Source organism: Macaca mulatta, chromosome 15 (assembly GCF_049350105.2).
Source record: "Macaca mulatta isolate MMU2019108-1 chromosome 15, T2T-MMU8v2.0, whole genome shotgun sequence".
Taxonomy (NCBI): Eukaryota; Metazoa; Chordata; class Mammalia; order Primates; family Cercopithecidae; genus Macaca; species Macaca mulatta.
Genome location: NC_133420.1, coordinates 121652468 through 121658467, shown reverse-complemented (window position 1 = coordinate 121658467; position 6000 = coordinate 121652468). Strand labels below are relative to the sequence as shown.

Below are 6000 nucleotides of genomic sequence, written 5' to 3'. Positions count from 1 at the left end.
GAGATCATGTCACTGCCTGGATGACAGCCCAGGTCATCCTGGGTGACAGAGGGAGACTTGGTCCCAAACACACGGACAAACAAACAAACAAAATCACCTGACCTGGCCAAAAAAGAAGGAGGAGGAGGAAAGGGACCTCTCGCACCCGTGGAAATCATGAGTTTGACGTTGGGCGTGGGTGGTGTAAGGACATGTTTGACATCCAGAGGAGGGTTTGAGGGATCCTTGGGTACATGAGCCTGAGGTTCAAGGGGAGGGTCTGCCTAGAATTATGCTCTGGGCCATTGCTGGCCTGGAGTCCCCTTCAAGCCGGGAGCCCGGCTGAGGGTGCCAGAGAGCAAGTACAGACAGGGAAGTCAGCGGGTGAAACTTCAACAGCAGTGTTCAGACGGCAGGATCTTAGCTCTTGTTTTTGAGTGAAGAAGCGAAATGAGGCATGATTAGAGTAACTCAGTGCCGACTCAGTCTACGGAAGGCGGCAGTGGGAGCCGACACGATGTGTGAATATGCAGGACTGCTCTGTGGTGAAATAGCACGCCGGCAAAAAAGATCTCCCGGTCTTCCAGTCGGCGTTACAGGTATGCTGTTTTCACGCTAAAGATAAAACTGTTTAATTTTAAGTGATCGTGCATTCCTAGCAGCACGGACTCTGGCCTACCAGTATTTTGAGGGGTCTGAGTGAAATTTTCAGGCTGGTGCTTAGCCCAGTCCTTGCTGCATCTTGCTTTGTGACAAGCCTCAGGCAGGAACTCATCACAGGGGAGGGACGGCTTTGAGGCGCACTTGCTGTGGATGAGGTGGAACGTTCAAGAAGCCCTGATATTTCTGAGCAGGGACCCCCACCTCCATCTGTTCTGACTGGGAGCAACTTCCCAAGAGCGGCCGCACGGGGCAGGCGCTGCCACAGCACGTGGGGAGTGGGCAGTGCGGATGCTGCTTTGGTCCTGAGGAGAAGAAGTGGGGCCAGGAAATGGCTGTGTGCACGCTGGCACCACAGGCAGGAAGCCCCTGTGGGGAGGGGTGGGGTGTGTGACCCCAGCAGCCTGTCCCTTCTCTTGAAAACGGTGGTGCCCTGAGCAGTGGCGGCCTGCCTTTATAGGCACCAGAATGCCAATGAGTGGCCCAGTCTGGAGTCCCTGAAGACAGTGGTGGGGGCACCTTGTAAATGAGCAAGCAGAAGATGGGGGGCTGGGGCCTCCCCTCAGACAGCAAGGCAAGGCATGGGATGACGTGGAAGGCCTTGCAGTTGGGAGGTGCGGGACTGGGATGGTCTCACTGAGGACTGGAATGTGTGTGTTGTGAATGCATGCATGTGTGTGTGTTGTGAATGCATGAATGTGTGTGTGTGTCATCATGTATGTATGCATGTGGGTGTGCATGAGCGTGTGTGAGCAATGGCCTGAAACACCTGGCCTGCGCTGGGTCCTGTAACAGGACTGACTGAGTAGGCCCTGGTCCCTGCCCCTGCACTGGGAAGGCCCCATCCTTTTATTACCCCAGCTAGTCTCCAATTCTTAGGCTCACCGCATCCCTCCAGCATGGCCAGTGGAGCTGAGGTTATCTGCTCAAAAGGGCACGGTGACACCACAAGGCCTACACAGGTCAGAGCTGGGGGCCCCACTGACCAGGAGTGCTGAGACTCCGGCAGACAGAGGTTGGAAGCAAAGGAGGCAGAAAGCCTCTCCGACAAGTGAGGCCATCTGGCTTCAGCAGCAGAGGCAGCCCCTCTCCTCCACCAGTCCATCTGGTCACACTGTGCGTGAGGCCTGGACTTGCAGCATCTGTTTTTCAACAAAACATGAAACCAGTCTGAACTTCCCCGACAGCGACAAGGCTTCACAAGCCTTGCTCCAGCAATGCGTGTCTGTCTCCGTGTGCATCCTTATGTGCACGTACACACCTCCTTTCCTTACGTGCTTTCGACATTCCCCTCATAAATAAACCCACTTCAAATGACACTTTCTTCAGTTAAAGATGACTTTTTGTAACCCTAACCCTCAGGAGCCCCCAGGTGTGGGTCTGTTGTCCTAAGTGTATGTGCACGAAGGCATGTGCGTGTGCACACACACCCTAAACACACCACCCATGCACACACACACACCACTCACAGGCACACACGTACATACACAGCCACTCACACACCATGCACACAAACACTGAGCATGCACTCACTCACAGGCACACAAGCACACTCACACCCACTCACACACCATGCACACACACCACACGTGCACACTCACACGCACTAGCACACATGAACACAGTCACACACCACACACGCATGTGTGTGCACATACTTGCACATACCACATACGCACTCACCATACACGTGCACATGAAAACACTCAGACCTCCTTTCTGTCTTTCATTTGGACACGAATCTGCAAATAGTTCACGATAATGGTGAAGAAACTCGTCCAGCCTCAGCAGGACTCTGGTTTCTCTTCCACACAACCAGCTTAGGCTTCTAGAGGTGGACCCTGAACTGAGAATCATACCGGGTTGCCTGGTGACTCGAGCTGACCACCTTCAGTGTCGCTTCTGCCTTCAGAAAAGCAGGTCACCTGCAAACGTGCAGCACAGGCGCTGTGCCATTTCTTGTGCCAGTCCAGAGTCTTAGCTCTGTGGGCAGTTCCTCTCCTCGGAGTTTCCAGGAAGTCCCAGCCTGGGTCAGCCTCGTGGACGTTAACAGCCCTTCTTGTGGAATTCGTCCTCCGCCCCCTTGTTTTTGAAAGTCCTGGCTGCGAGGCCGGCACGTGTGAGTCATCCTGCAGCCTTTGAACTTTGGCTCATTTATTTATTAGTCGGCTTCCATTTCCTTTAACTTGCCATTCTGTAAGCAAATTTTCTCTGTTTATTAATGTTTCAGTCCAAAGGTACTGCAATAGTGCCTTGAGGTATTGTTTCCAGTTAATTAAAATGCTGTAGTGAGAACGACGAAGAATCTCAAGCTCTGATGAGCACTGTTCCAATGCCCGCTGCTGCCTAGGGGAGGTTTACCCCAGTGCTGTAGGCCTTCAACTTCATCTGCCTAACGCCCAATCATCTTATGACATAGAAGCCATACACGTTTCCTTTGCTGAGAGAGGAAGTATTCCTGGAAGCATATCAGGGGTTATTAAGAGAATGAGAGGAATGACAAGGAAATAAAGCTGTGTGTGTGCGCATGTGTGTGCGTGTGTGTGTGTGCGTGTGTGTGCGTGTGCGCGTGTGTGTGCATGTGTGTGCGTGTGTATGTGTGCGTGTGTGTGCATGTGCGTGTGCGTGTGTATGTGTGTCAGGGGTGTTTCCCTAAATCCACTTAAAACAGTCTCTCTGTGACTTTGCTCTCTCAGCTCACAGGGCTAAGGAAAGGCTGTGATTTGTGCACCCTGCCACCTAGGAGCTGCAGAGATTCTCTCCCCCTGCCCGGTGGCTGGCCCAGGACCGAGCTGGTGTGCAGGCTGCAGCACCCGATGACCTTCTTTGCTTTACACTCAATGTTGCCACAGAGCGTCCTGGAACCATCAGATAAGGGAGCTGTTCTCCGCTGAGCGGAGGAAGCTGGAGCAGAGGACGGAGTTGTGTGGTGTCGGATGACTGCCCCCCAGTGTCCTGGTATGAGAGAGGAGTGCAAAGGGGTGTGCAGGATGCAGCCGCTGCAGCGGGAGGGGAGCCCTGGGGCGGAGGGAATTGTGTGAACAGAGGATACAGGAGGGTGGTGTTTTCAGAAGCAAAATGCCCCGGCCGCAGTTCTGGAGCTCTGCCAGGTGTCAGCTGTTTGCAGCGCCCTCCGTGGTACAAACACTGTCGCGTGGCATGTGTTCTCTGGGAGCCTGGGTACCCCAATGGTTGTCGCGGGGTCCACACTGCATCTTGGTACCGTGTTCTACCTCACAGGATCTGCGTCTGGAAGGACAAATGTCTGACCTCCGCTGGCTCCCGGGGCCGCCCGCTGGCCCACAGCGCACCTGTGTCTAAACCACTCAAAGGCCCCTTCCCAGGAGACTTCCCCGCGGCTGGACACAGCCGGGCATCAGGGGCCTGGTGAGTCGAGCCCTGTGGCTATGCAAAAATGGAGCTGCTTCCACGGAAGCCCTGCAGTACCCCCCGCAGGGACAATGGTGTGAGCGAGATGGGCAAGGGGGCCGGCCTGCACTCTCGCTGGCGGGCAGCTGAGCGTGGTGGTCTGAAGGGCGTCCGCCTGAGCCTGGGGCTGGGGGTGACGGGGCAGGAGGAGGAGGGCCGGGGATTGTGGCTGGTGGTCCCTGCAGTCTCGCAGGTGCCTTCAGTGGAAAGGAATGTTGGCCCACGTGGCTGAGGCATGGGGAATTGGGGAGTGGTGGCTGGTATGTTGGAGAAGCAGGTGCTGCCCAGCTGTGATGGCTTCAAGAAGTCCAGGGTTCATTTGCTCCTGTGGGACCTGAGGCATCCAAAGCTGCCCTGAACTGCCCATCTCCTGCATTGCTCTAAAACCCATTCCTGGCCCCCAAGAGGGGAGGGCAGAAGGCAGCCCTGCTCTGAAACAGGGTGGGGGTAATGGCGGAAACAGCATCATGAGACCATCCTGAGGAATTAGTTTCCGAGTAAAAAGAAAAAGAGAATGTGTATTCTCTCTCTCTCCCCCACACCTGTCTTTGCTCAGGACAGAAAACAGGTAGAACCTGTCATTTTGGAGCCTGTACCTCACCCGCCACACACACCCCGCATAAACAAATACATTAGCATTACGGTTTACGCCTTGTCTCTTGTGATGGGCAGGGGAACCTGGGTGCATCTGCTGTTGGCCATATGGAAAAGACTCCATCCTCCAGGCCTGGGGGCCAGACCTGCCGGACTGTGGCCACGCCTCCCCCACGGCCAGCTGGAAGGGGCTTTGGGGCAGCTATGGTTCTATAGGCTAGAGAGCTCTTGTCCGTATTTGATGGCCAAACCTTTTAGCTTTTCCTTGTGCATTTGTGATGTTGGGGTGGCTTTAGGGGTAGATTATACAGTGGCAGGAGGAAGTTATTTTTTACAGTCAGCAGAGGCTGAAAACTGTTTTGTTTTGCAAAACAACCCCAGGTGCTATTTTGGTTGAGGAAAGATGGTTTCAAAAGTAAAACTGTGAGGCGAAGAGCTAACTTCTTCCACTTGTGGAACATCCCGTGTTAGGCATGAGAAAGGCAAGAGGGGCCTGCGAGCTGAAGAGGCGGCGTGGAGTGCAGATGACCAGCATGTTTCTGTGGCCAGGCAGCGGCGGAGGGCTTTTAGGAACAGGTGCCTGCTGGCCAACTCTTAGTGTGACTGGGACGTGCAAGGTGCTGTCCTGTGGCCTCTAAATGTTCTGCAAAAGTCTGGAACATGTGACTGTCCTTGTGGGAGGATGCTGAGAGGAGTTTTGTTTAGTGGGTGGCATGCCATATTTGGGTTGCCAATTTGAAGAGAGAAGAAGACAGCCCCGGGAGATGGGAGGCTCGAGGGATTGCTCTTCACGGGGACACATTCATGCCGTAGACCAGGGATCAGCAAATCTTTTTTATAAAGGGCCAGATAAAAAATAGTTGTCTTTGCCAACCAGCTGACCAGATAGTCCCTGTTGCATATTCCCTAAAAAAATTTAAAAAGCTGTAACAACCATTCTTAGCTGATTGGCCACACACACTCAGGCCGAGGGCTGGATTTCGCCAGTGGCTGTTGTTTGCCGCCTCCTGATTTGGGCCTTTATCCTGGTTGTGGTTCACATGGACCAGCCTGGGAGCCCTTCCATCCGCTTCTGTCTGCTCCGCCATGCTGAGGCCGGGGAGGATGCACATTTGTGTTTCCTTACCAGCTTCTTGTGGGCATCTCGAGGCCAGGGCCTCTGGGGTGTGCATGTAACTCCAGGGATGACCTTTCGCACCTCCTGGAGTGTCCAGCGCCCCTGTGACAGCTGCACCCAGATGCCCTGCTAAGTTGCCTGAGTGTCTCCTCCATGGACAGGCAATGGTCTCTTCTACTTTTATAGTCAAAACTTACAAAGTGACTGTTAGTTTCAGAGAT

General features: G+C 54.1%; 1 long non-coding RNA gene across 1 annotated transcript in view; it reads left to right on the top strand.

Annotated features, from left to right (window-relative positions):
• Window positions 1–223: 223 nt before the first annotated feature.
• Window positions 224–6000, top strand: part of LOC106993835 (uncharacterized) — a 112151-nt gene continuing 106374 nt past the window's right edge. The window contains exon 1 of the long non-coding RNA XR_013404944.1: window positions 224–578. This is a non-coding gene — a long non-coding RNA (uncharacterized LOC106993835). The remainder of the gene's footprint in view (window positions 579–6000) is intronic.